Raw genomic sequence first — 26,813 nt, 5'->3', positions numbered from 1 at the left:
GATTTCTGCTAAAGAAAGCCATATTTCTCAATCATGTGTACCTACATATCTTGTCCAAATCTCAAGTATATTTACAAAAAAATCAGGTTTTGGCAATAAATTCAAGCCACTGGTTTGGACTTCCCTTCAAAAATCCCAAATTCCTGACATTACTCAGATGTACAGTTCATGCTTAAATGGATTAGTAGATTATCGGCTATACCCAGACGCTTCCCGCTTCCCAGAAATGATGGCCTCTAATGTGCACCTTTTCCAAGGACACAAGCAACAACATTTTCCCAAATTCTAGCTGCAGTTTCCCATATGATAACTCCCAAACCTCTATACAGTCACTTTCTTTTTCACTTCTCCTGTCTTCAGAACATGTTTTTCTGTGACCGACAGCACAATTTTCTTTTTAATTTTCAACAGTGGTAATAAAGAAAAACATTTATTGTTTTTTAAATTTAAGAACCTCAGTCAAATCTCAGCAAATGCAAGATACCTTAATTAGTAAGGCACTGAGCACAGCAGTCTAAATAAAAATCTCACAGTTGAATGAACCAGTATTTGATATATAAATGATCTTATAGGAGACCAATATGGCAAATTACTCATAAAGCAGAGAACTAAAATTATACAGCGATGCCCAGAAATACACCACTAAGTATTTCATATCATAAAACTAAAATTCCAAGAATCTGTCTCAGCCATCAATCCTGCATTTCCAGTCTCTGTTTCAAGGATGTTTTCACTGAGTCCCATGAGCCTTCAAAGCATTGAAGTAGCCATGCAGACATCATGACAGATTTTTCTGTGAGCACTGAGTAAACCCAAATTAAGACTACAAATAATCCACCTATATATGCAAATCCAAAGAATGATCATCTTGTTTTAAGCCTCTTGAATAAATTCTTTTACTTCAGAAGACTTACTCATTTTATAGGGTTGAAAGTAGGGAGGCAGCCCATTTGGGCTTTAGAGGTGACATTCCTTTGCTTACAATGGTGTCATCTGTATCTCAGCTAGTTGCCCTAGGCTCAATGCACAGTCAATGAAGAAATTTAGGCTTCCTAAAATAGACATCTAGAACAGATCAGTTTAATTACGTTCTAGAGAAGCAGATTTCTATCCCCTGATTGTAAAGAAAGTCTACTGGGAAGGAGTTCAGATGTAAACCTACTCTCCTGTGTGTGGCTTGAGTCTGGCAGGATGTATGCCACTCTAAGTGCCTATCAGCTTTCACATGCCTTTAATTTGAAAATCTGATCCCATGTTTACTAAAACAAAAGTGAAAAGGACCCTCCTCATTACAGTAAAGCTATTTAAATGTAGTTAGAAAGTTGTTTGAGTAGTCACGTTACATTCACATATATATTTAATAGTAATATTATTACTTACCATTTTAATGTCATCCTTTATGTGTGCTTAACCAGTTTTACTGAAAATAGAAGAAATATCTAGACCTACATCTTCTGAAGTGCATATTAAGTGGCACCATTGGGAGCCACAGTGGAGCTTACATAGACTCCTGGGTTTCTGACTCAGCATGCACGAGGCTGCTGCTACAAGAACCAGGGACAGACAGGACTTGTGAACATATGACACTTAGCTTCATATTCCCATTTTTCAATACAGATGGTCCAAGTGAGTGCTTTCTTAGTGCCTTGCAAGTACCAATAGTTGAGTCCTAATTTAGAAGTGAATAGATTAAAACAAACAGTTTCTCCTCAATTCAAAAGCACATTTCCAAATGCTAATCTTCAAGATTAGTAAATGTAACATTACTTCATGAAAATGCATTCTCGTTTCAATCTAAGCTTGGCTTCCTTCTGTCACAACCTCACCAAGGATCTTTTCTCCCAGTCTCAAAAACATGGTGTGAAAAACATAACATACAAAAAAAAAACATTTGATGCTCAAAGGAAAGATTTCATCCCACTGTCTCAAGAGAAGGGAGGAGGGAAAGTAAGCACTTCTAGCTCATAGCTGTCAGCCATGTATCAAGAACAGCCAATGCGACAAGCCACCACAAACATAATGAAAATCATTTTAACAAACAGTATGCCTATTCCCTCAAGTCCCATGGATAAAAAGGGCAGGGTTTTGCCCTGCACTCAGTACCTTTGCTTTTCCTAACCTATCAACACCAGTTCAGTCATGTCAATTTAGCTCCAGCCCTTGAATTACACTGAATAATGCAGTTATATATGACCCATCACTACTCTTCTATATCCCATTAATGCTCTTCTACACCTGATGTAGAAAAGGATCAATGCATTTATTTTACAAATCATGTTACTATTTGAAATCTTTGTCTTCTTCAATCAACGTCTAAGTTGGTTGCCCTCTGCTTCGCTTTGCCTTTGGTTGCACGTGTCAAGTTGCATTTCATCTTTGAAGGACAGTGATTGAAAGGAAGCTGAAATGAAATCCCCTACATAATTTCTAACCACAGTCTTTTGATGCAATGAATGAATGCCAAGTCCAAAAAACCTTCAGTCTGGAGCAGGCTTTTGCTTAAGAACAAGCACAAATATAAATAATAATGAATATCATTATTTGGGGGAGGATATTTAAAAGTGAAGTGATTTCACTGTGGAGACAAAATAGCTTAATGTTTTCTAAGTCCAACAGAAATATTGTCATCTTCGGATGATGCAGGTAGATTAAGCTCATCCTACACTGTAAAGTGCCTTGTATGAGGAGATGTTGATGGATGATCATTTGCAAAAGCAGTTATCAATCACAATCGTAGAATCATAGAATAGTTAGGGTTGGAAAGGACCTTAAGATCATCTAGTTCCAATCCCCCTGCCATGGGCAGGGACACCTCACACTAAACCATGTCACCCAAGGCTCTGTCCAACCTGGCCTTGAACATCGCCAGGGATGAAGCATTCACAGCTTCCTTGGGTAACTCATTCCAGTGCCTCACAACCCTTACAGTAAAGAACTTTCTCCTTATATCCAATCTAAACTTCCCCTGTTTAATCCTTACATAGTTTCATGCAAGCAAGCTCTTGCACTTCTGTCCATTTGAAAACCATTCCAGGTTCAAAAGGCATGGCTAAATAGGCAAAGTAGTCATGTATTTGGGATGTTTTAGTGTAGAAAATCCACTCTGGTTCAGGGAAGATAGATAAAAAATGTAATGTTGTGATAGTGTGTGGAAAGGACCAGAGTCACATTTTAAACAAACACAGTTCCAGTCAGATTTCTACCAGAAAACTTGTGAATCTACCCCAAGATACTGAACAAATTGGGTGGGTACAATGCCCTGGGTTCTTTCAGTGCCTGTACATAAGTTATTCATTCCACATTATAAAAAAAAAAAAGTAATCACTCAGACACTGGTGACTTAGAAAAGCTGTTGGAAGTTTTTATTATTGTTGGGTAAATCCTCAGAGGATTTTTTTTTTTGCCCCAAATTTATTCAAATATTAAAATTTCTGGCATGCTTACATTTAAAGTGACTTTGAAAAGCAGGCAAACATACCCTTCTCTAAACAACACTATTCTGTTGTTGTTGTGTCTTGGGGCAAGTTCTTTGAAGCACAGACACTTAGAATTGAAATCAATACTCCACTTTAAATTTTCCCTTCAGAAGTTAATATTTTTAATCTAGAAACTGACCTAACAAATATCTTAAGAAAAATCCTATAATACCAATACAGCAAAAGACTAGTGACACATTATTTACTATTTACCTACGCAACGCACAATTCTTTCCTTGAAAGACTCCACAAATGGGTGCACATAGGAGAAATGTAAAAAAAAAGCCTCTGGGAAGATAAAAAAGCTACAGCAATACAAAACTACCCAAGTCAATCCCTTTGCTAGTCTCAATATATATTTTACAGTTGTTTAGCTAGCTTAATAAAGCTATTTCTTAGCCTTCACACTTGGAAGAGATAAGATGCGGCCTTCTGATCCTTAAATTAAAGAACATGCAACTTTATGCTGACGAAGCTTTTAATCATCCAGGACACACAGTCTACCACTGTCAAATTTGAATTCAGTAACATAATTCCATGGTACGATCAGATAAAAAAGGAAAATAATGGTACCCTCAGAAGCCCATGTTCGAGTAATCTTCACCACTAGTCACAAGCCAGCAGACATGCTGAATGCAAAACAAGATAATGGCAGCAGACAATGAAAATTCTCATTCAAAGGGCTCTCTGCTGGCATTCTGTGATTTCCCAGCAGTCCTATTATTAGGGTCCCAAGTCCCTTTCTCTTATTAGTCAATGACAAAAAAATTGCTTGCTGCAGGCAGAGGAAGAGTCACTGTAGGCATGGATGCTATTTCTTAAGCACAGGAAGAAAGAAGCATAACTTTAATTATAAAGCCAAATTAAAAATTGATAATATTATTAAATGCTTTATAAGGTCTAGTACAGTAAAAATATTAATTCCACAGGAAAATGTACTTCATAGTGCAATCAGCAAACACTGAATGTTTATTTTTCCAGGTGGCTTTTATCATTCGGTTCTTAACAGTTTGAAATGGCATTTACCCCCCTTGTGCTTTGGACAACTTCCATGGGTGAACACAGAGAGTCTGTCTCCTCCTTACAAAAATCTCACTGGGAAGAAATTCTCATTTTAATAAAGAAATTATGACAAAAGGAATTTAACATTTCCTAGTTAGGGTTACCTTGGAAAAAGTTCAATAATCACAATTATGGAGAATTAGGCCACTAATAACAATTTCTTCAACCCAAGGAAAAATCTTGTCATGTCCGTTGTCTGCTTTCAGGCAGTTACACACTGACAGACTTTTATCACAAGGTACAGGTGCTCAATATTATTTTGTGCTTTTCTGAACAGTGCAAAAATGCTCTTTATTATTGACTGTAGCAAAATCACCCTGTGAAGTGCTATGGTACACACACAACCATGCTTCATTCCACCACTCCCAGAGCTGATAAGAGCCTTCTAGAATTATACACATACTTTTAACTGCTTCATTGCATGGGGTGCAGCTGAACTGAATAGGGGAAGGATTATTTTGGCATACAACTGTAATGAAGTGAAGTGATAAGTGATCTAGGCTGGCCATCATGGCCTATAGCTGACTCTAATGAATGCAATCAAAGAAAGGCGCACGTATGTATGGAAAGTCCCAGCACATCTCACATCAGCAGGATAATTTGCACGGCTGCTCTCCACTGGCTGATCAGGAGATAAGTGCAGCCTGTAATTTTAATAGTAAATAGTATAGCATTACGTGACACTGCTCATGTAAGGAGTCCAGAGCTGTAAAAAAGGAGAGTGAGATGTTTGCTCTATAGATTACTTGACAGAAGGGGCAGGTGAGCTAGCCCCTGTAATCTGCAGTTCAAAAGTGGTGTGACAAATGTCCTTCTGGATATAACACCTACCTTTACTCCAAAACTTCAGTTTCCAGGTAAAGTAGATAAATGCTTGGTTATCCCAGAGTTCCTAAAGTCACTTGGGTTGCACGAGTTAAGATGAAAGCATATAAACCAGGGGAGACTACAGCAAAAAAGGGAAAAGATGCTATAGGATTGTTGCACACTTCTCTCTCTCTCCTATGCACTTTATTAAAGCAAAGATTATGGCTTTATACTGAAATCCTGGGACTCCTGAGGCACTACCAGGGCTGATGAGAGAGATGACCAGTTTACCAAAATTCTTACAACTTCATTATTTTACAAGCATTCATGCAGACTAAGTCAGTTCTTTCCTTCCCTCCACACCCTGAGGATCTGCCATTTCCAGTTCCTACTCCCTGTCCCATCCCATGAAGTCATAGAATCATAGAATAGCTAGGGTTGGAAAGGACCTTAAGATCATCAAGTTCCACCCCCCCTGCCATGGGCAGGGACACCTCTCACTAAACCATGTTGCCCAAAGCCCTGTCCAACCTGGCCTTGAACACTGCCAGGAATGGAGCATTCACAACCTCCCTGGCCAACCCATTCCAGTGCCTCACCACCCTAACAGGAAAGAATTTCCTCCTTATATCCAACCTAAACTTCGCCTGTTTAACCTGTTACCCCTTGTCCTATCACTACAGTCCCTAATGAAGAGTCCCTCCCCAGCATCCCTATAGGCCCCCTTCAGATACTGGAAGGCTGCTATGAGGTCTCCACGCAGCCTTCTCTTCTCCAGGCTGAACAGCCCCAACTTTCTCAGCCTGTCTTCATACAGGAGGTGCTCCAGTCCCATGATCATCCTCATGGCCCTTCTCTGGACTTGTTCCAACAGTTCCATGTCCTTTCTATGTTGAGGACACCAGAACTGCACACAATGCTCCAGGTGAGGTCTCACAAGAGCAGAGTAGAGGGGCAGGATCACCTCCTTCGACCTCCTGGTCACGCTCCTTTTGATGCAGCCCAGGATACAGTTGGCTTTCTGGGCTGCGAGCGCACACTGAAGGTGGCTCATGTTCATTTTCTCATCAACCAACACCCCCAAGTCCTTCTCCACAGGGCTGCTCTGAATCTCTTCTCTGCCCAACCTGTAGCTGTGCCTGGGATTGCTCCGACCCAGGTGTAGGACCTTGCACTTGGCATGGTTACACTTCATGAGGTTGGCATCAGCCCACCTCACAAGTGTGTCAAGGTCCCTCTGGATGGCATTCCTTCCCTCCAGGGTATCAACCGAACCACACAGCTTGGTGTCATCGGCAAACTTGCTGAGGGCGCACTCAATCCCACTGTCCATGTCAGTGACAAAGATGTTGAATAAAGTCATTAATTCTTTATGAGTTATTAGCATGTAAAGAGCTGCTCTAGGGTGTTCCAAGTGCTCTGTAAGTCACGGATAACAACCTGCTGTAAGGTCACACACTTCTTTGGTTATATATATCGCTCAAGCTATAACATGAGCAAGACCACATTCTTGATATGTTGTCTCTGGGCAGCTTTGGTCCTGGCTCAGCTGGTTGACTGAACCATCCAGGTGATGCCTCCTGGCAAGAACAGCTCTGCAGGCACACTTAGGAAAGCTGCATATCTTCATTTCACGTATCTTTACTTTCACATAATTACATTTACATCTTGCTCTGGGGTTATCCAGATCCTAACTCACAGAGAAAAGCACCCAGAGCTCAGTAGGAAGCAGTCCTTCCCTACAGTCATGTACGGGGAAAGGGGTGGACTATTTCCTAAATACTGCTTCACTCTCTGAAGGGAAAGAAGAACTTCACTAGTGTAAACGCAAAGAGTGAGACTACTTCAAGCACACTCACACCAAGCTAAGGTTTGATCCCTATTTGGCAGAGTATTCTTTATTTGGTTGTTTTTCTTTAAAGCTGGCAGAATGACAACCCCAGAACAGCTGGGTTTTTGTAAGGACTGGTATGTCAGGAAACCTAGCCCAAATGACCCCAAGTTTCAAAGATGGATTTCACCCTTTGCTCTCATAAAGTACAATAAACTTCAGGGCAATCTGAGTTTGCACTTAGATCTTGGAGCCTGCAGATGTGCTGACCATAAACCAGAAAGGAATCCCCAAGTGCAAGTACAGCAGAGCTAGTCCCATACTGCTTAAAAAGATATTACTGTGGTAGGAAATAGAGGTTGAAGGAGTTGAAACGGGTTGAAGAAGTCTAAAAATCCCCTAACATCATACCTCTTCAAGACAGCTTTTACTTTCCTTGTAATTTAACCAATTTTTCAGCTGTTTCCTCGGGGAAGTCAGTAAAATGAGCTTTTAACACGCACCTGTACTTGCCCTTGGGTTGGAGAGAGCTACTGTTTACAGGGAAGCCTTCAGTATAGCTTATTTTTAAGACTCCAAGTACTTTTAAAAGTTACATAGTAACTACTTGTAGTAACTATAAGCAAAAGGACAGAAAAAAAGTGAGATCTGGAGAAGATAAGGTCGAAGAGGTGACAGCTCTCAGTAAGGTTTTCCACATATGCAAAATCCAGACGGCATTTTGTAAACAATAACAAAGGAGAAGATCCAAAAGGACGTGAAGGGAATTGCAGTGCTGAGAGGCTGTGAGGCTCAGTCACTGCAGACAGACAGACAGGAACAGCAGTCGCCGAGAGACTAACTGGGACTTGAGACAGGCTAAAATTAATTGTTGTGCCTTTTTGGCTCAGTGGATATAGTTTGATCCAGACCAGCTCTGGGATCGGGCTTGGAATATGTTTGTCACAGGGGGAAGGTGCCTTGGTAGCTTCAGGTCACAGCAGCAGAGGTCAGTGAGAGGGCTCCTTCTGGGGGCCGAATGGCTGATTTGGGGTCAGCACACTTATACACCTCCCAGGCTGACTCCTGTCCGCAGGGGCTCCCGTTCAGCAGACCAGCATAAACACCCCTAGCGGTAATCTCACCAACATCAAATAAGATGATTCATTTATTCAAAGCCGAGTGTTTGCATAAATACTTCTCTGAGCTCCAGGGAAAGAAGTGCAGGAGACCGAGAAGCTGCAAAAAGTGAACCAAGGACAGCAGAAAGTCCCAGAGAAGATGAGAAGCTCACAAGCCACAGGAACAGACAAACTTTCCCAGAGAGGGAACAGCTCTTCCTTTCCCCAGAGGACACTTGTTTTGTTTATCTGAAGTTCTTGGTGCGTGCTTTCAGCTCTCCGCATGTTCAGGGGCTTGTTTTCTTTAATTTCTGAAGTGAGAGACTTTCAGGGTTTTATTTTGTTTGTTTTTTTTTTCCTTTTAAATGAGACCTTACTTCTTAAATGTCCCTTTTTTCAGCCCGAGACACTAACCTTGGAAATAGGACTGGTTTTGTAACCAGGTGGGGTCCCACCCATCTGCACGCAGCATTATTCATACTGGTCCTCATCCAGAATTTTCCCCAAGACTCTCCAGGGTGGATTTCATTCCCGTTAAGCTCAAAACAAAATGCCGTGGCCTGACCTAGCCTCTGTCTCCTTTCAGCTCTTCCTGAAGGACTCACCATGCACCCATCATCCCCTGTCCGAGGAGACTCACAGCTTTTCCTGGTTCTAACGGCAAACACACATAAAGGGATCAAGCAAGAAGAACTCTCTGTTTTCACAGAAGCTTCTCAGCCTGAATATTTTTTTTCCCCACTCCAACAAGTAAATCTTTTCCAAAGGGTGTTTTTTTGATACTGTGTGTTAAAATCAAAGTTGAAAATCAGTTTGGTCCTAACATTTTCAGGTCTTTATTTTCTTCCATCTGTATCTCCTACAGCCAGCGACACATCCATTAAGTATTTCACTCTATTCCCTAGCATGGAGTTGGCTTACAAGAATAAATCCCACTCTCCACAAGGCCAATTTCTTTTGGTTTGATCTATGCTAAGCTTCAGTGGCAGAACAGCATCAAAGAGTGGCTCCTCTGTACCTCAGCTCTTGGCCACTGCTGCTCCAGTGACACTCAGCAGTCCTGCTTCTTATCTAACGACTTTGCCTTCTACATTATCTTGTTTTCAACTCCTGCCATTTTATCATTTCCCCATTGTGGCCCACCCCGATTGCAGGGCTGAAATGATGTCCTTTCCTTCAGTCTATGCCAGCAGCAGGCAGCCAGCTGGTTTGCTCCTTCCTCATGAAGCAGGCGCCCCCAAACACAGACACAAGACTGAGGTCCTGAGGCTGATTCCTGCTGGCAGCTTTCCCTCCCTTCCTCATTCTCCTGATGTAGTGGGACTGTTTATGCCTTTAGTCTCTCAAAACCCCTCTACCAAGCAGTTGTACAGCTGTGGTGCCTGGCTGGTGGAGCTTGTGGTCCAGAGTTGCAGCCTCTCCTAGCCCTATCATCCCCTGCTCAGGCAGAGATGCTGGGCTCAGACCCAGGGGCTGATGCCCAATCAACAGTGAGGACAGGCACCACTGGCACACAGCAGCTGACAACACCATAGAATACATCCAAGGATGTGTGTCAAACCTTACCCCTCAGCTGCCAACATCCTCAGGGGCAGCCCCGGTATCTGAAGACGTATGACATGAAGCATTGTTTTGGGCAGGTTCCTTTTCCCTCAGGTTTGATGGTCTCTAGGGCAGGGGCTGAGAGCTGCAGCCACTACCCTGCCTAATGCCAGTTAGCAGCTGGAGCCATAAAATCTCTCAAACTGACAGAGCACACACAGAGGAAAGCCACAAAAGTCAGTCTTTCCATAGCCAGTTAGCCAATTCACATGATTTTTTTTTTCCTGAGAGTAGATAATCATTTTGCTAAATGTATTTCACATTTTATGAGCATTCTCCTTGCACCTGCTATCACACATTTCTTACAGCATTTCAAGCTTCCTTGCCCAAATCTGATACCAAAGCAGCTTCCACCGAGAACTGGCTGATTAAAATTCACTAGAATTATAGATCATAGCCTGCAGTTGGCCATCAACATTACCAGTTTGAGGCTTAGGGCCTTAACATTTTGCTTGATAGTATAACAGTAAATACACACTTATTAGCAATTAGCCATTTTTCTCAGAAAACCTGTGTGACAAAGGCAGCTGTAATATATATGACCTATACCTATACACGCTTTCTATATATCTATCTGTATCTACATATATATCTGTATATATCATATATACAAAAATGTATGCCCATGTTAGAATTACACATTAGCAATTCTGCCTGTCCCACTGCTTCTTGCTCTCCCATCTACCTGTTAGCTAGGACTTTGCTGCAAGGGTCCCAGCTTCCTGCAGGGAAGCCAGGCATGAAGGGACAACCTGTCACTGTACTGAGCCTTGGAAAGTTGTACTTACCACAGCTAAGAAAAGGAAAAGCTATTAGAAAAGCTGCTAGAAAAAGAAAGCAAATGACTTGGAAAACAGCAGTGAACTTGGTGTAACAATGAAAAAGCCCATAAAAATGAAAGAACACAAAATGTTTTAAATTTCAGTAAAACTCCAAAACCAGAAGGTCAGTAGGGAAAACCAACCAAACACAAAACAAACAAAACACAAGGTGTTAATAATGTTTTGCGTGTTTAAAAATGAGATGCTGCAGTTGATCGGTTGACCTTGGACACTACATTATAAACTTGACTCCAAACGAGCTCTAGAACAGGCTGCGAAGGCACATACCTTCCTACAAAAATAGCAAACTGAGAAAGCTATGTTATTTCACATGAGAAACAGAGAAGTCTGAAAACACTTTTTTATTCCCTAACACTTGTATGTGCAGAAAACACCTACACCAATCCAACCGCATCAACTCCTTCTTAGTAAAAATAATGCTGAGGAGTAGAAAGAAACTGGAGAGCATCAACTGCGAAAGGCTGAAGCTGCAACAGCTTGTGAATGATGTGCCAATGCCATTGAGACCAAGTGGAAATCTCTTCTACTGCCTTACAATTGGCGTATTTTATTAATCAGCCAAACAGCACACGGTAAAATTGAAATCTGCCTGCAAAGCTGGCACATATGGGAAAAGCTCACTCCTGGTTGTTTTATTTTAAACAAAACCTACAGTAGCTCCCATTGTTTGCTTGTTTTTTTCCCCAGACTAGACAGCATGTGGCTTATGAGCCACACTGATAGAGGCGATAAAGCTCCTGCCAGATCTGATTGATGACGGCTCTAGGAAATGCTGTGAAGGTCACACTGTAATTCTCTCCTTGCAGCTGCTCTGGGTAAGAAATGGTACAGCAAAATAGAATCTGGATCTGCTAATTGCTAATAACAGGGAAAATCCCTCCTTACCTTGCCTTCTCTTCCAGTTTTGAACAGGAATGCCATGCACATGTGTAACCGATAAGAGACCAGGTAAGTTTCAAATCGATAATTAAACATACTTGAATGGACAAAAAAAAGTCCACCCACAGCAGCTGGCCAAATATTGAGCCTTTATACATCTGAAGACATTGTACAGTAGTTTAGCATGAAAGAAACATATTAAATAACTTCTACTATTTGCTTCTTCGGAGGTAACATACCACTACATACTCTGTGTGAAGGACCCTATCTGATAATGTGAATACATGAATTTATACTCCAAAGTTTGTTCATTTTAAATGAACCAAACATGCATGCTGATTAAAAGTGACTACCAACTTAGGACAAATTCAGCAAGACAAAACATCAGTTAGTCAAGCAGGCCACCAAAATCTTGTTTTCCATAAAAAAGTTGAGATGCCATTAGGACAGTGATAAGAGACTTTGGGGAATTCACAAACATCATATAATGACAGTCCCCTAATGAATAATATATATTTACTGCGACTCATAGCAATTACCTCACATACACAGTGCTGTATTTCTTGGGGGTAAAATGCTGTTATCTTTGAGACATCAGCTACATTACAGACTAAATTTGAAACCACTTGTGTACTCTTTTCTGGTACTTATTATTAATGTATGGAAATACTTTTATTCAGCATTTTGTACTCATAAAGATTTTGGCACAATAAGGCCATTACCAACATCTGTCCTAGAGAAAGACAGCCTTTATATCACACAGCTCAAAAAATACATGACAGCAGTGAGATGCTGGCAGCAGAAATCCCCCAGACAGTTAAAAAATCCCACCACCATGTCACCATGAAAGGAATAATGCACTGCTTTTTTTTTCCAAATGTTCATTTTCTTCAATTTAGGAAAGAGATTTAAAGAAGACCGTCCTATGCAGTTTTGCTTATTTTACTGCCAAACATACACCATCAACTTTTAAGATACCACTACACATAAAGAAAAGATACAAAATTAAATCCATCCACAAAGGCCTCTTAAGGGATTCTTTCCTTGATTTCTTGATGTAAAATATACAACAGATATTGATTCATCCTTTCACAGCACGGTGTATTCTCCCAAGGCTGCTCTAAGAGAGGAGATCACCATCAACTCATTTGGACATTGCTGTGTGTTAAGGGTGCTCAGCAACCTCGAGCAGCCAAACCTCACTAAGCCCCATACATCATGACCAGCTTTCTGTTAAGGTGGCAGAGGGGTGATGGATGGCAGACAATTCTGGTTTCCCGCCGTTCAGGATTTCAGGTTTTGCCATATTCTAGAAAATAGGGCTTATGTCCCAAAAAGTTTGTTACCTGCTAAGGGATATCTCCCTTTCCACAAACTCCAATTATGTTCCTGCAATACTACTCATCAGCGTTATTAGCATCAGCAAGCATCTCATGACCTAGAGAATCAAGAATTAACTTATAATCAGAGAGTAAGAACAATTAATCTAATTTTAATTAATAATACTAATTATTAATTTATCATTTAATCTATACATAGCATTTTACAGTGCTGCTGCATATGTAACACAAATGCAAAACCTTCACATAGAATCACAGAATAGTTAGGGTTGGAAAGGACCTTAAGATCATCAAGTTCCAACCCCCCTGCCATGGGCAGGGACACCTCACCCTAAACCATCTCACCCAAGGCTTCGTCCAACCTGGCCTTGAACACCGCCAGGGATGGAGCATTCACAACCTCCCTGGCCAACCCATTCCAGTGCCTCACCACCCTAACACTACATAGAGGGGTAGGTGTGGTCCAACTGTTGCTCATACCTGCTCATAGTTTTCCTACCTGTTCATAGTGTTGACAGACTATTCTTTGTACTGCTTTATACAGGCACTTCCCAAAAAGACATGTGGTGTGATATTAAAAACATAAGTTTGCTCTAAGGCCAGCTCAGGATGCTTCATAGTAGAAAAGCTCCTCCTCATAAACTTCAGTAGATAACCTTAATAGATGTAGAACAGGAGTACCTTCAAGACTGAGCTTTTTCAGTCCTGGTTCAGAGTTCACAGTAACTCTTAGTCCTTTGGTTGACTTCCATTTTTCTAGTGTTATTTTTGTTGATTTGACTATTAGAGTTCAACTGGAAGAACTTTTTGTATTAGCATATATTAACCTGGAACAATACCTACTGAGTAACAAACTCACCTGCCCAGCCCAAACAGACAATTCCTGTCCCAGATGAAACACGATCAATAAACTGATGAATCAGAGGAAAATCAGGGTCATACCAGTAGCTAGGTGTCATCCACATCTAAAACAAGTTGAATTGCATAACTGGAAGGGATGTATAAATTCTTTGAAAAGCTGACACAGCAGGGTTTGGTGTGACTAAAACCATAATAACATAGAGTGAACTAAACTGTACAGGGGTTTGGAAGCACAAGTCCTTGCATCCCACCCTCCCACTTCAACAAGAGATCTCTTGCTAATGAATATAAAGCGCTCCCATTCCTCCTCCTCCTCGCCCCCTCCTCACAAAACAAAGAGCACAGCTTGGAACAATGCCATTCACCAGGCAGGATCCTGGATATCATTCTCCCATTGACTGTCGCATCGGACAGGAAACTTCTGAAAATGGACAGAAATTAAATCAGTCAACTCCAGATTGCATAAATCAGTCCTGAACAGCTGGCACTTCATCATGGGGTAATGTCTTATAGAAATCTACAGTGAGCAGCAGGGCAAGACAATTCCTGGTCTGACCCTACAGCAGGTTCTCTTTGTACCACTAAAAAGAACAGCACAATTAAGTCATATGTGTATCAAACACAGCCTGCTCCCACTGAGAGTTATTTTATTATTTTTATGTATCTGACAGCATCCTTTCAATTTTGAGAGCTTCAGGAGATAAAAATGAAAAACCTCACTAAGACTAAGATTTTAAAACAGTGTGTGAAAGTGCCTTTGGATGTTACCCCTCCTTGTTGATACTGCTTCAAGAAACACTGCAGTTTCAACCCCTCAGGTCCTCCAAATCCCTTCCTGTAAAAATCTTCATGAGACCCAGGAACAACACATAATACTTTGAATTTTGCTGATATATTTCCTGGGAAACACCAAATAGTGCCATATATCACCAAAGGCAGTGAGTATCGGCTCATTGTTCTGAGCACAGGCTTGTCACTGTCATCGCTGGGTGTCCAGACACACAAAGAAAACTGCAGATGCTTATTTTCAGAAACCATTTCAAATTGTTCTTAAGCCCATCTGGTGCCCTATAGCCCCAGAGAGACAGGACAGATCTCCCTCTGGCTCTAATGTAGGATTCGTACCTCTTCCACCCCACTTTCAAAAGGATAATGGATTGTTCAAAAGAAAGTAATTGTCTAGCTCTTCCCACGGAAACCACCAGGAGGCATAAAGGATGATGGAAGGGTACCAAGTACCCATATAGGAGAGCACTGATGGATGGATCCATCTGGCTGCCAAGCTGTTCCCGTGTGCCTCTGCACTCACCCACCCTTCCTGGAGAAGGAGAGAAAAAGAACTTCAAAATACTGCTATTTTCATGAAAGAAAAAGGTGTCCCTGTAACACTTGGAGCAGACAGAGACAGAGCACCTGCAAGGGTGAGATGCTAGTTATGAAAAACACCACTGAGGGCCAAAGCAAGCCGTTTTCCCATGGAACAAAACAAAGAACTGCACAAAGAACAGCAGAATCAGTTGGCTTAGAAAGCCCCGGACTGCAGTACAATATTTAACTAGATCTTTTGGGCTTTGAGACGTATTGTTTTATAGCCAGATCTCAGCTGAAAAGATCAGTCACTGCAAGGGTATGATAAATAAAACAGGCACAGACACACCAAGTGTTTGCATCAAACTGATCATATAGGATCCAGAGGACAGATTAGCTAAATACTTCTCTGCTCCTGACATCTGCCTTGTCTTGCCTTTCAGAAGCTGCACTCATTCATCTACACTGCCTTTCTGGGCAGGTGAACGCCTCGGTTTCCAAGAGATGCCTGCCTGAATCCATTCGCCTCCTCCAGCTCCAGAGCTTGCAGTTTATAAAGCAACGTCTGCTTTTGGCTGTTTATCAGGCTTTTTTGCCGCCTGTTATTTTCCTACCGGCTAAATCTTTGGCAAGTTTTCGCTATCCCACACACACGAGACACAACGCGCACAGAACGAACAAAGTTAAAATCGAGCTTCCAAAAACCCCTCAGTGGAAGAAATCAAAATACGTCGCTGTGATCTTAACCACCGGCTACCAATCGCAGGCTGCTTTTTAGTTTTAACCTCTCGGTTAAACAGGAAATAAAAAGGAGGGGATCAGACCGGGAAGCCAATGGGATAAATCTGGAAGGATGGTTCTTTTCGCCTTTGCCCTTACTGAACACAGAGACTGTAACATGATGCAGTCTCTCGGCTACGATGAAACGGGTTCAAATGGCAAAGGCTGGAAAGAGACCATCTCTTCCCACCCTAAAAAGGCAGAGAATAATGAAACTCCCAGCTGTACAAAGCAGCAGCTCGGTTTCCAGGCTGGTGCCTTTCCCCGGGAAGGGATGCGAGTTTCGGGATGGCAAACAGAGGGTTTCAGCCCAGAGGATCTCAGTCGGATTTCTGTTCTATCAAGCCCGGGCACGGGCAGCACCGTGCAGCGCTGCCAGAGCCCGGGGGAAGCCGAAGGGAGCTGCCGTCGCCTGATGCTTCGGCTCCCGCGCAGCTTTTTCCATGTGCTGCTCCCGGCCAAGAAAACGAGCGAGGCTTTTTTGCCTTTTAGGCTTTTTCCAGTAAGCCCACACCTTTCCTAACGTGAGGCTGCCCGGAGCAGCGGCGGAAAAGGTAGAAAAAGACCTTTTCTTGATCCAGCCCTTCCCCTCCCTCTTTCTTCCCCCTCTTTAACCCTCCTCGCCCGCGGAGCTGGGAAGAGATGCTGCGGGGCCGCGGGAGCCCTCCTACCTTTAGGGCTGTCCTGCCGCGGCTGTCGGCTCACAGCGGGCTCCGCGCAGCTCCGGCCGCGCAGCGCAGAGCCGCGGGGCGCAGCCACCACAGCGCCGCGCCCCGCCGGGGGCGGGAGGGGCGGGACCGGCACCTCCTCCCGTCCGGTCCCACCGCCCCGAGGGGCGGAGCCAGCGGAACAAAGGGGGAATGGAGGGGTTCGCAGCATCCCGGGGGGGGGGGGGGGGGGGGGGGGGGGGGTCGGGGTGCGGCAGACCCCTGGGGCAGGGCAGGTGTGTACGGCATCCCCCGGGAACAGGCAGGTGAATCGAGGTGCCCCTAGCGAGGCAGATGCTGGCAGGTCAGACATGGGTTCCTGCCCCCGAGTAAAGCATCTTTGGTGGATGGAGGCTTCTTCCCGGAGCAAATGTTGAAATATTGTGATACCGTAACAGGAGTTTCAGTGCAGCCCGTCCCCTTCCCATTTATACCCAAGAGATGCTGTCACCCTGACGCTCAGCTGTGGGGGAAGAACCCACAGCGCGGAACATGAGCACACTGAGCATAGAATCATCTACTGCAGGGTGTCTGTAATGTGCCACCTCTTATTGAAGCATGTTGCCATTTATCTAAAATCACAACTTAAGCCCTTCTGTTGAAATAGCGTAAACAGATCCAACATGCACAGACCCAACATGGATTTAAAACCAGGTTCCATCATCTTTGGTTAGCTTGATAAAAGGCAGATTTAAATCAAGAGCGCAAGTTGAGGCAGTTTATGCTGATTAAGGTTTATATTGATTAAAAGTATCCCCCAAGACCTTAAAGCAGGTTTCAGTTTTTAACAAAGTTGCAGGTTAAACCAGTGCAAACTTGCACATGGACAAGGTGTGTAAACATGTTCCAAATGGGATAAGTTCACGCATTTATTTTGTTTTTCGTCCATATAGAAATCAGAAAACTGAGGTCACAGGGGAATGTTGATGAAGGAAGAAGGTTAATGAAGGCAATGATATTTCTTCAAATTTAGTCCAGCCGGGTGTTAGAGCACCTTCTCTTTTACTTCAAGTCTAACAGCTGGATACACAAATGATCTCTTGTAAGAAGTATTGGTGGAGCATTCTATATGCAGTCATTTCAATAGGGTGATACCCCAAGTAATAGGTTCAACTAGGGAAAATTTTAGCTATTCAGCATTTACACTACATGGCCAGCCAGGATACGCATGAGATCTCTGTAGTCTAATCCAGGAGTGCTGAATTCACAGCTCAACCTTGTCAGGACAAATTACTTAGCCTAAAATCTCATTTTCAGCTGTTCTCTTTCTTGTATGCCTTTGGGTATGGACAGGGAAGGACTTGCCTCCTGGATGATCTCCTCCAACAGCAGCAGCCTGCTCCTACCTGCCTTTTTTCATTCCGCTTGCTGGGAGCTGGCAGGAGTGGGGTTTGGAGTAGTCAGAAGCAGTGATTTTTCTGGCTATATTAAAGGGCTTAGTCGGCCTTGAAAAATTAAACTGTACTCCTCTTCTCCACAGTTCAATTGCTTTCAGCTATTCCTGTCTTAGAGCTACTTGATTTGCATCAAGACCTGTAAAACTTGCTCGCTAGAGAGAGCAATCCAAAAGTTTGCTGTAAAAGCACAGCCTTTGGCTGCTCTGTCGCATGCAGTGTAATCCGTGCACATTACCACTGATTTGTATGCTTGCAGCGAGCACTTCCAGGATTTGGTGGCTTTACTGCCTCTGTTTTGGTAATGTTTAATTACATATTACATTAAATAACACTTCAGTGTGTAGCCTCTGCTTGCCCTAAGACACTCTGTGGCACCTCTGCAGTCTCTAAGCAGGGTGCTTGGGTCTAGCAACACTGCAGAGTATTTCTCCCACAGAAATGTCCTGAAAACTTTAGGAAGCTGATCAGCAAAGAAACAAAGATGAGAAATGGTCATCACAAGACCGGCAAGAAAATAAGTTCTTTATGTCCTGTGCCACATGAGGAAGTGAGATAACAAGAGGTTTGTCCTTAGGCTGTTGGAGGGATTGGTAAGGAATTCTTGTATTCTGGTGGTAATGCCATCGGGAGTAAAGAAGGGACCATCTATCATGGAAACAAACATCAGACAGCACAAAGGGATCCTCTTGAAGACAAATTCTGTCTAAAGCCAAAGAGCTCAAAAGAACCTTTTTCTTATACGAATTTTTAGTTTCCATAATGCTGCATTGTAAAATGACATCCCCTTCCCCTCCAATTCTGAATTTGCCTGTATGCATTCTGCAAGCTGCTTCAGCTGCACGACAGACCTTAGTGATTCAGTGTATTTCTTTCCCATGAGTATTCAATGATGCTATTTAAATTCAGATTCCATTTTATAGAATTAAAAGGAACAGAACATAACTCACCTTGAACACAGTACCATCAAAATAAATCAACTGATTACTAAGGAATTTCTTGCATGGAAACTGACGTCACACCATTAATGGGAAATCTGGTTCACAGTGAGCATACATCATACTTTGCACCCGACAAACCTCTTAAACTAATCTTCTAACACGAAGTAGTAAAAGGCAAATTTGTAAAAGTGTCCCTGTTTGAAACACACATTCTCCATGCTTGAAAAAGTGCCTTCTGTCTTAAAGTTTAAGACCAAACATGCATGCAATGCTCCAAACCCTCCCTTTGTTCTCAGTAACTCACAATACATTTCCACTCTATCAAAGGTAACTTTACTGCTGTGGAAATAATCTTCACAAGCATGACTTGATGTAGCTTAGTATAGGGATGCCCTTATTTTCCTATAAATGTCTTAGCACTGATTATCACAAAAAAAGAAAATAACCAGAGCAAAGAAAAGGAAAACAATCGAGTAGTCCTAACAGTAAGGTATCCAAATGTAGTTGCTTACAAGACTGGGACTTTAACCATCAGATAATCTATTGTGTGGTGGAGGAAAAAAGTCACGACAATGACAGCCCATGTTTATTATCCTTAGGATGTGCTTAGAAGAGTTATTAAGATGTTTTAAGATATTATTTTTCTCTTTGGAAAATCAGCATTGGATGAAATCTGAGAAACACAGGCATGAGAAATAAAATCCCCAACCATTTGTTGTGATTTATGTCTTGTAAGGAACTCCAAGCAATTTGGATTTGGCTCACTTAAATAATGTAACAAGGCAGGAAAACAGCACTTTAAGCATTTAAAAGTATGGGTCAGTTTTTAAAGATACACTCAATTCCACTTCAAATCTGCCTTGGACTGAGTCCGTAAGCACACAACTCACTAGTTTAAGAGGCCCCAAAACCTCAGCGACATCCTGGTGAGAAAACAAGTACAAGAAAAACTATTGGATGATGTAAGTAATGATTGGTATCCTCTGAAACTCCAATCAATGCTTTTCAGTAAAACCTTTCAAGATGCCTCTATAGGATTAGGGAACGATGGGGGAGAAGGAAAGAATGTTCAGTATCTTAAAGCGAAATCATACCTGTTAGAAAGATGCTGTATGTTCTTGTTATTCAGTACCAGAAAGGCTGTCAAAACAACCTGCCTCTTTAGGGGGTTTTGTGGGGTGTTGAGGGATTTTTGTTGTTTAAGCAGACACAAAAAACCTACAATTGACAAAACGTTGACTTTATGTAGAGACCAGACACTGCCTTGTGCAGAGCCAGCATGTCAGGCAGGGGAGATGAGGGCTCCTTGGAACCAGCCTTGCTGCGGCTGCCTCCTGCCATTTCCAACCTCCTGCCCTCGCATTGTGTTGGCATGGGGGAAGGGACAGTCTCAGGGAATAGCAAAAAGCAGGCAAAAATATTGTGCAATGTGGGCTGTCAAGAGATGGAATGACATTACAGTAATTGCCACTCTCCAGTAAAACATAATGATGGCAGGATTTCAAAAACAGAAGGCAAGTTATCGCTTTTTAGAACAAAAATCTTTTCCTGCTAATTTGAGATTGTGATTTTTCTGTAAAGCAATCGTCAGCGTTTCTACAGCTGTTTCAGACACTTGACACATTTACAAATATAGTAATGGAATAAATAGAATATATGTCTCTTATGCACAGCAAGAAGCTTTTGATGAAGTGTTTTGCTTGGGTTTTTTTTTCCTTTCCTTATCATATACTGTGATCCTGTTATGGCAGAATCTATTGTAATTAATACTGAAATACTCAGCACCTTTCTCATTTTTTTAAAAGAAGAGTATCTTTTTGAACTATCGCCTCTTCAATAAGTTGTTTTTGTTTTTTTTCTTGGGTCCCACATTCCAGGGTCACGGGGGGGAATGTGGGGAATCATATTTTACATATACTCTTAAAATCTGTTCTAGGAATCTCATACTGCTGAGTATATATGTGCCCCCAAATGACTTCTAAAGGTAAAACTTTTAACAGAAATGCTATTCACCTTTATGAAGAAAGCAAATTTGACAAAGTGTGCATTATAGAAACTTCAAGAAGAGGGATTATGAAGCTTTTACATAATGCACAGGCCTCTCCTTATTCTCTATACAGATGGGTCTTCTCCTGGGTAACAACACTATTTGCAACTATCATAACATCACAGAGTTGTAAAACATCTTAAATTAGGTTCTTCATTGCAATGCTAATTGATTTTGAATGAGGGTGGAGGGAATACACACAAAAGGATAATACATACCTTACAGAATCACAATGTGCAGCTAAAAGTAGTTACTTCCCATTCATGTTCTTCTGTTTGAGCTAAACATAAGCAAACAATCCCTTGTTCTGATTTCACTTTTAGAAGAGATTCTATATAACTTGACCTTTGTGGTCTCGCACAGGTAAGGCTGCCAGTGATTTCAGTGGGCTTAGCATTTAGCTCCTGACATTTTCAAAATGCTAACATCCTTTTATGAGTTGCATATTAAGACCCCAGCACTGCTGAAAAGTTGCGTAGTACAAACTTTAACAGAACAGACAATACGCCTAGTCTTGTTACTTTTCTTATTTGCTAAGGTTGAACACACTGGGAGATTTCCTGTAAATCTCACCGCCTTGCCCGTTTTCTTTGTATTCAAGCAAGACTGGGCCAAAAATGGAACCTCAGCCCTTCCCTGTCACTTCACACCACCACCCCCTTCCCTGTCCTTCATTGTCCAACAAGGTATGAAACTCTATACCCCTCTATACCTTCCTTCTCCTTTATCATCAAGATCAGGGAACAGCCAGTTCTTAAACTTGATCATCTGCCAAAATAATACCTGTGTAATTCTGTTGAAAATCTGAACTATTCGGATAAACCCACTGTGTTGTTTTACAATCTCATTACTCTTCAGTTGACTCACTGTGATACATAACTCTTGTTTTACATGAGTAAATTTCTTATTCCTTCAAGAAAGCTTGGCCAGGTTGGCTTTTAATGATACTTTCAAAAGTAGCAAAGCCATACTTTTTCTGCTCAAAAAAACCTTTCAATTTTTTCTATTTAAGCCATCTAATTAGAAGGATTTTGAAAGAAAAAGACCTTACTTATGGTTGGGCATCTGCTACTTTAATGCTTACCTTCTGTACAGTGTCTGGAAAACAATGTCTGACAGAGTAGTATCTTTGTGAGGTTTGTTTTTGCAAGTATTAAGCCTCTGTATTTATTACTGAATTTCTCACAGTAGATTTTTTACCATTTTTTAGTAAGGGCTCAAGAAAATTTTCATAAGTATTTCGAATTTCAGAATAATGGCAGTGTTTCCCAACTGATATTAGTATAGAAATACTAATTTTAGTCGTCTCATGAATGAGCCTACTTCAGAGGTACAAAGGTAAGAAAAGTTTAAAAACCATCCACAGACCCTGGAGGAAGGTGTCTGACTTGAAATTCAGCACCTCATAATAACCAGCAGCAGCAGAGTCCTTCTGCTGATGACAACAGGAGAACACTCTGCTGCAGAACCCTTTAATTTTAGACCTTATTCAAAATAAGCTCCCCCCAAAATTTCAGCTCATATTCTGTACTTATATTCTCTTCTGTACCATTTAAAGTGGAATAAAGTATTTTAGTAGCATTTGATTATTACATTATTTTTATTGCACTATAACAACAACCAGTTATTACAGTGAAAAAAAAAAAAGGATTAAGGAAAAAAAATGCAATGTGAACAATTTGATGCTTATAAAGTGACTCATAAAGTCCTGCAGGCACTTCCATCTACAAAGACTAGCTGAGAGATGAAAAACGTCTAGTATGAAACCAGCAAAAACTGGGGAGCCCAAACTGTCTTTGATGTTTCACATCCATAACTTGAGAGAATTGGTTTTTAAAGTCTGACTAGCAAAAAAGTCAAGAGACATGAAGGGTATTAACCTGGTTCTCCAACTGAATTATTCCAGGCCAGAGAACTGGAAGGAAATTCAGACAGACCATTAATAACCTCAATTGTTTAATCTGCTGTCAAACATGGTATCTGTTTAATTATTCATTAATAGAAAAAAATATAGATAGTACTGTAAAAAAGTATAATGAGTCTTATGTCAGACGTCAGAAGCATGTCCACTTGGGAGGAAAAAACCCAGCAACTTGCAATAGTGAGACCACCTCAACCAGGGCTTCAGCATAATGTATATTTGTAGAAAAAAAATCAAAGTCATTCTTACCTTTCTTCTTCCCCTGTAAAAAAGATGTTACAATATTTGACATAACATGGTGAATATAAAGCAAATACTGAAATGCCTTTGCATTGCTTTTGTCTGGGTTTGATGTCCTACTGATCACTGTGGAGCAGCTGCTGCTGGGCAGTCTGGCATGGAAGGACTACTGGCTGGACCAAACTTCTGCATATATTTGCTCAACCATTTTAAAAAGCATACGGAACTACTTGGTTCTACTTGATGATCCTAAAGGTCTTTTCCAACCTAGTTTGTTCCATGATTCTAGTTACAAACACGTGTGTGCATGGTAGTCAAGATGTCAAACATGGAGTGGTAGGAAGATAACGTGAAATGATGACAGTAAGAGCGCTTAGAAAACCACGAAACTACTTCTCTTAGCTGTGACTCACAGAGATGGTGGTTGTGAGAGGAAATAATAACCAGCTGCATCAACCCAGCAAACTTCAAACTGCCATGAGTGCTTCATTACCAGATAAGCAAACTATTGAGATCTAATGTTTAAAATGAATGCAGTTTTACGGAGTACCACCTTTTCTGACGGCTTTTCATAGAATAGGAAAAGTGAGAAGGAATACAAAGATTCAAGAAGCCTGAGCTGGCAACTTCTGTGAGCTTTTGAGGATTTCACTACAGTTCAGATATGAACTGAATATGAAGAAGAAATGCAAGGCTCCAGTATAATTTTACGTGCACAAGAGGGTTGCAGTCTGTCACTGTGATATTAAAAACAGCCGTCTTTGTTTTCAGATACTGAAAATATATACTGAAAAATGGTAGCCATGTATGTGACCTATCAAGTAATTACACTGGTCAAGGGGCAGTCATTGGGAAATGTTAGATACATGGTTTCTCATCAAAATGAGGAATGTAAGACAAGGCATCCCTCTTGGCCTGAACTGTATCTTTTTCATTCATGTAAAACTAGCCTGCTCTCAGAGGGTTATTGGATGCCAGGTAGCTTTTCACAAGAACGTATTTTCTTGTTTCTGTAATTCCAGGTTTCAGAGCTCTCCCTTGAACCACAAGGAAAAGAATAGCAGAAGGTCAGACAAAAATGTCCAGCGTTCTCAGACAGCTATAATGGTAACCTGGCATGCCTGGTTTCCTATCTGGAATCATTGGTCAGATATTCCTCAGCAACCACAAAAATCCATGTGTTCCTTTGTTTCAAAGACTATGATGATGAAATAAGTTGGCTCTTTCATTGCTGTGTTTGACACATGCCTTCTTTAAAATACATGAGGTGAGAATTAGGTCATACATCAGGGTTGTCATGAACAGCTGAGACATACAACTCGGATCCGAGCATGAAAATGAAATCACTGACAAAATTCCCTTGCTTTTTGTATAGATATCACAATAGGTTACTTCAAGAGCTATAGTAATCCTTCTGAGCTGCACAGCCATGTCCATACTTACCAAAACGCTGAAAGACAGCATTTCCTTGAAAACAAGACCATGAAACAGTATCTTAATAACTCTAAAGAGTATTATCTAAAAAACAGCTGATGATTTGTCGAGACTGTTGGCTTGTTACTGCCAATGCAGGAGCACACTACCAGATAGAATATTCTGGCAAAGACTTACCTCATTGCTCTGAAACGCATTTTCCATTTCAGAGTGCTGTTTAAGATTAGCATATGGAACTCTAGAAATAAACCAGAATATTGATTATGCACATGTTAGTCTATTCACATTTAAGAAGACATTTTTACATTCCTGAAAGAAGACTACATGACTAAAATTCCAATTTGTAGTTTTTAAATTGGAAAAACATGATAAATTTTAGAAACAGAAATGTTGCATTCTCTAGAATACTGTCTTCTGGTTTACATTTAGGTGATGTACAGAAAACACTTAGTAATGAATTACAACATGACTCACTTCATGGACTTTTTAAACTGGTATATTTGGCTGGTGCCAAATCCAGCATACAATATCATACTGTAAATGAGAATTTAGGCTAGAAAGTATAACTAAATAGGTCAAGACACCACATTACAATAGATGCTTTAAATAAAGAGTGGTATACCTATACGTGCCATCTGAAAAACAGAACAGCTTATTCAGTTATGCCACCTCTGCACAGAACAGACATCTACAGACCATTTAAAACTTTCAGGAAAATGAAATAAGGACACACAAGAGTACTTGTTCATCTAACGTCAGCAAAGGTTTTGTACATGGAAGCCAAAATTCCTTCTTGGTTTTGGCTGGTAGAAGGAATAGTTGATAAACTGGCTGTCTTCTAAAACATTTTTGCGTGTTTGGCATTGAATATGTGCCTGTTTGGTGACTAGTATAACGAACACAAAGAATTACTGTGTTAGGGAGTTTCGTGAGATCTGTGCAATTTAAAGTACCATCCTGATGGCTTGAAAGTGATTTGGTAACATGGCCTAGGAGCTGCCAGTGATTATAAGACTGGTATTCCACTAACTTGGTAAAATCTGGTTTATTATTTTCACTTATAGGCTGTAGGCAAAGAATGAATTTAAGATTAGATAGCTTGCAATGTGTACTTCTGCAGTTGGACTGGCTCTCTTTATGTTCTATGGGCAGAAATAAAATAGATGAAATTCATATAGCTTGTTTCACACACTAGGATGTGATTGAAGTGTTTTTTTCTCTTCACTGACTATAAAAGGGAGCACAGAATGTCAAACTTGTAAGCAAGTACAGATAGATGATGGGGTACCACTCTTAGGTACATTTGTGCATTGTGATAAGAACTAATGTTCATGAACTACAACATCTCTGTGGGGATATGTAAAACAAGAGTTGTATCTGATTTAGTTCAGGTAGGACAAGGACCTTCACGATACACTTTTAAGGCTGTTGACATTCTAACAGACTAACTCAAAACAACATAAATGGGTCAGAGTTCACATGTTCTCACTGTCCTCACTTGTCATCAGCCATACATCCGCATAATACAGTACAGCAGCATAGAGCTATTAATCATGTGTTGCTTATAATGCACATTTTCCTTCCAGCACAGGTTGAATCCTACACCAGTACAATTGTTTCTGTGCTTAACCATTTCCAAATCATTATTAAGGTAACATAGTAAACCTGATCTGCACTAGTATATGGATTTCTTTGATCAACCTGCAATAGTTTTGCCTCATTGAGAAGACACCTGCAATCAATCTGATGTCCCAAGAAGGTTTAGATGAGAAGAGTGGTCTTTATCAATGTCCAACTTACTCATTCCCCATCCAATTGTTCTCCTGGATTTAGTTTTTCATAGTACACATGGACCTTGCTGATCACGCTTTGGATTGGCCCATTTCAGTGTGCTGCCAGTTTTCATATGTAGGCAAAATAGTAAGCTGTTCTAAGGTTGTAAAGTGTTATAGATGTTGTCTACATACAATCAGGAGTTCTGAATTAAACTGGCTAATGGTTCTGCACACTGAACCTTACCAATAAGCAATCACATGCTTGGTGAGATGTGACAATTGCTTAAGGAATTGCTTAAATCATGACCAACTTCACAGTAACTTGACATTCAGAGGTACACTTAACGCCCTCCTTAGTGAGAATATCGATTGCAAAATACATGTTATTTACATTAATATCATGGGAAGACCGTATCCAGAGCAGCAGTACAATCTAAAAGTTATACACACATTCATAACAAAGTCA

The 26,813-nt window shown here is 41.1% G+C and overlaps 1 protein-coding gene across 2 annotated transcripts in view; it reads right to left on the bottom strand.

The window, feature by feature from the left end:
- Positions 1–16,695, bottom strand: part of AFAP1 (actin filament associated protein 1) — a 119,567-nt gene extending 102,872 nt beyond the window's left edge. For both annotated transcript variants that reach the window (XM_057426794.1, XM_057426795.1), the window contains exon 1: positions 16,560–16,695. The gene's annotated coding sequence lies outside the window, so the exon portion shown is untranslated. The remainder of the gene's footprint in view (positions 1–16,559) is intronic.
- Between the last annotated feature and the right edge of the window lie 10,118 nt (positions 16,696–26,813).

This window comes from Pezoporus wallicus, unplaced genomic scaffold, assembly GCF_028554395.1.
Source record: "Pezoporus wallicus isolate ANWC-B61680 ecotype Strahan unplaced genomic scaffold, APGP_CSIRO_Pwel_v1 scaffold_13239, whole genome shotgun sequence".
Taxonomy (NCBI): Eukaryota; Metazoa; Chordata; class Aves; order Psittaciformes; family Psittacidae; genus Pezoporus; species Pezoporus wallicus.
Note: the sequence above shows the minus strand (reverse complement) of the source record. Positions and strands in the feature narration are given on the sequence as shown.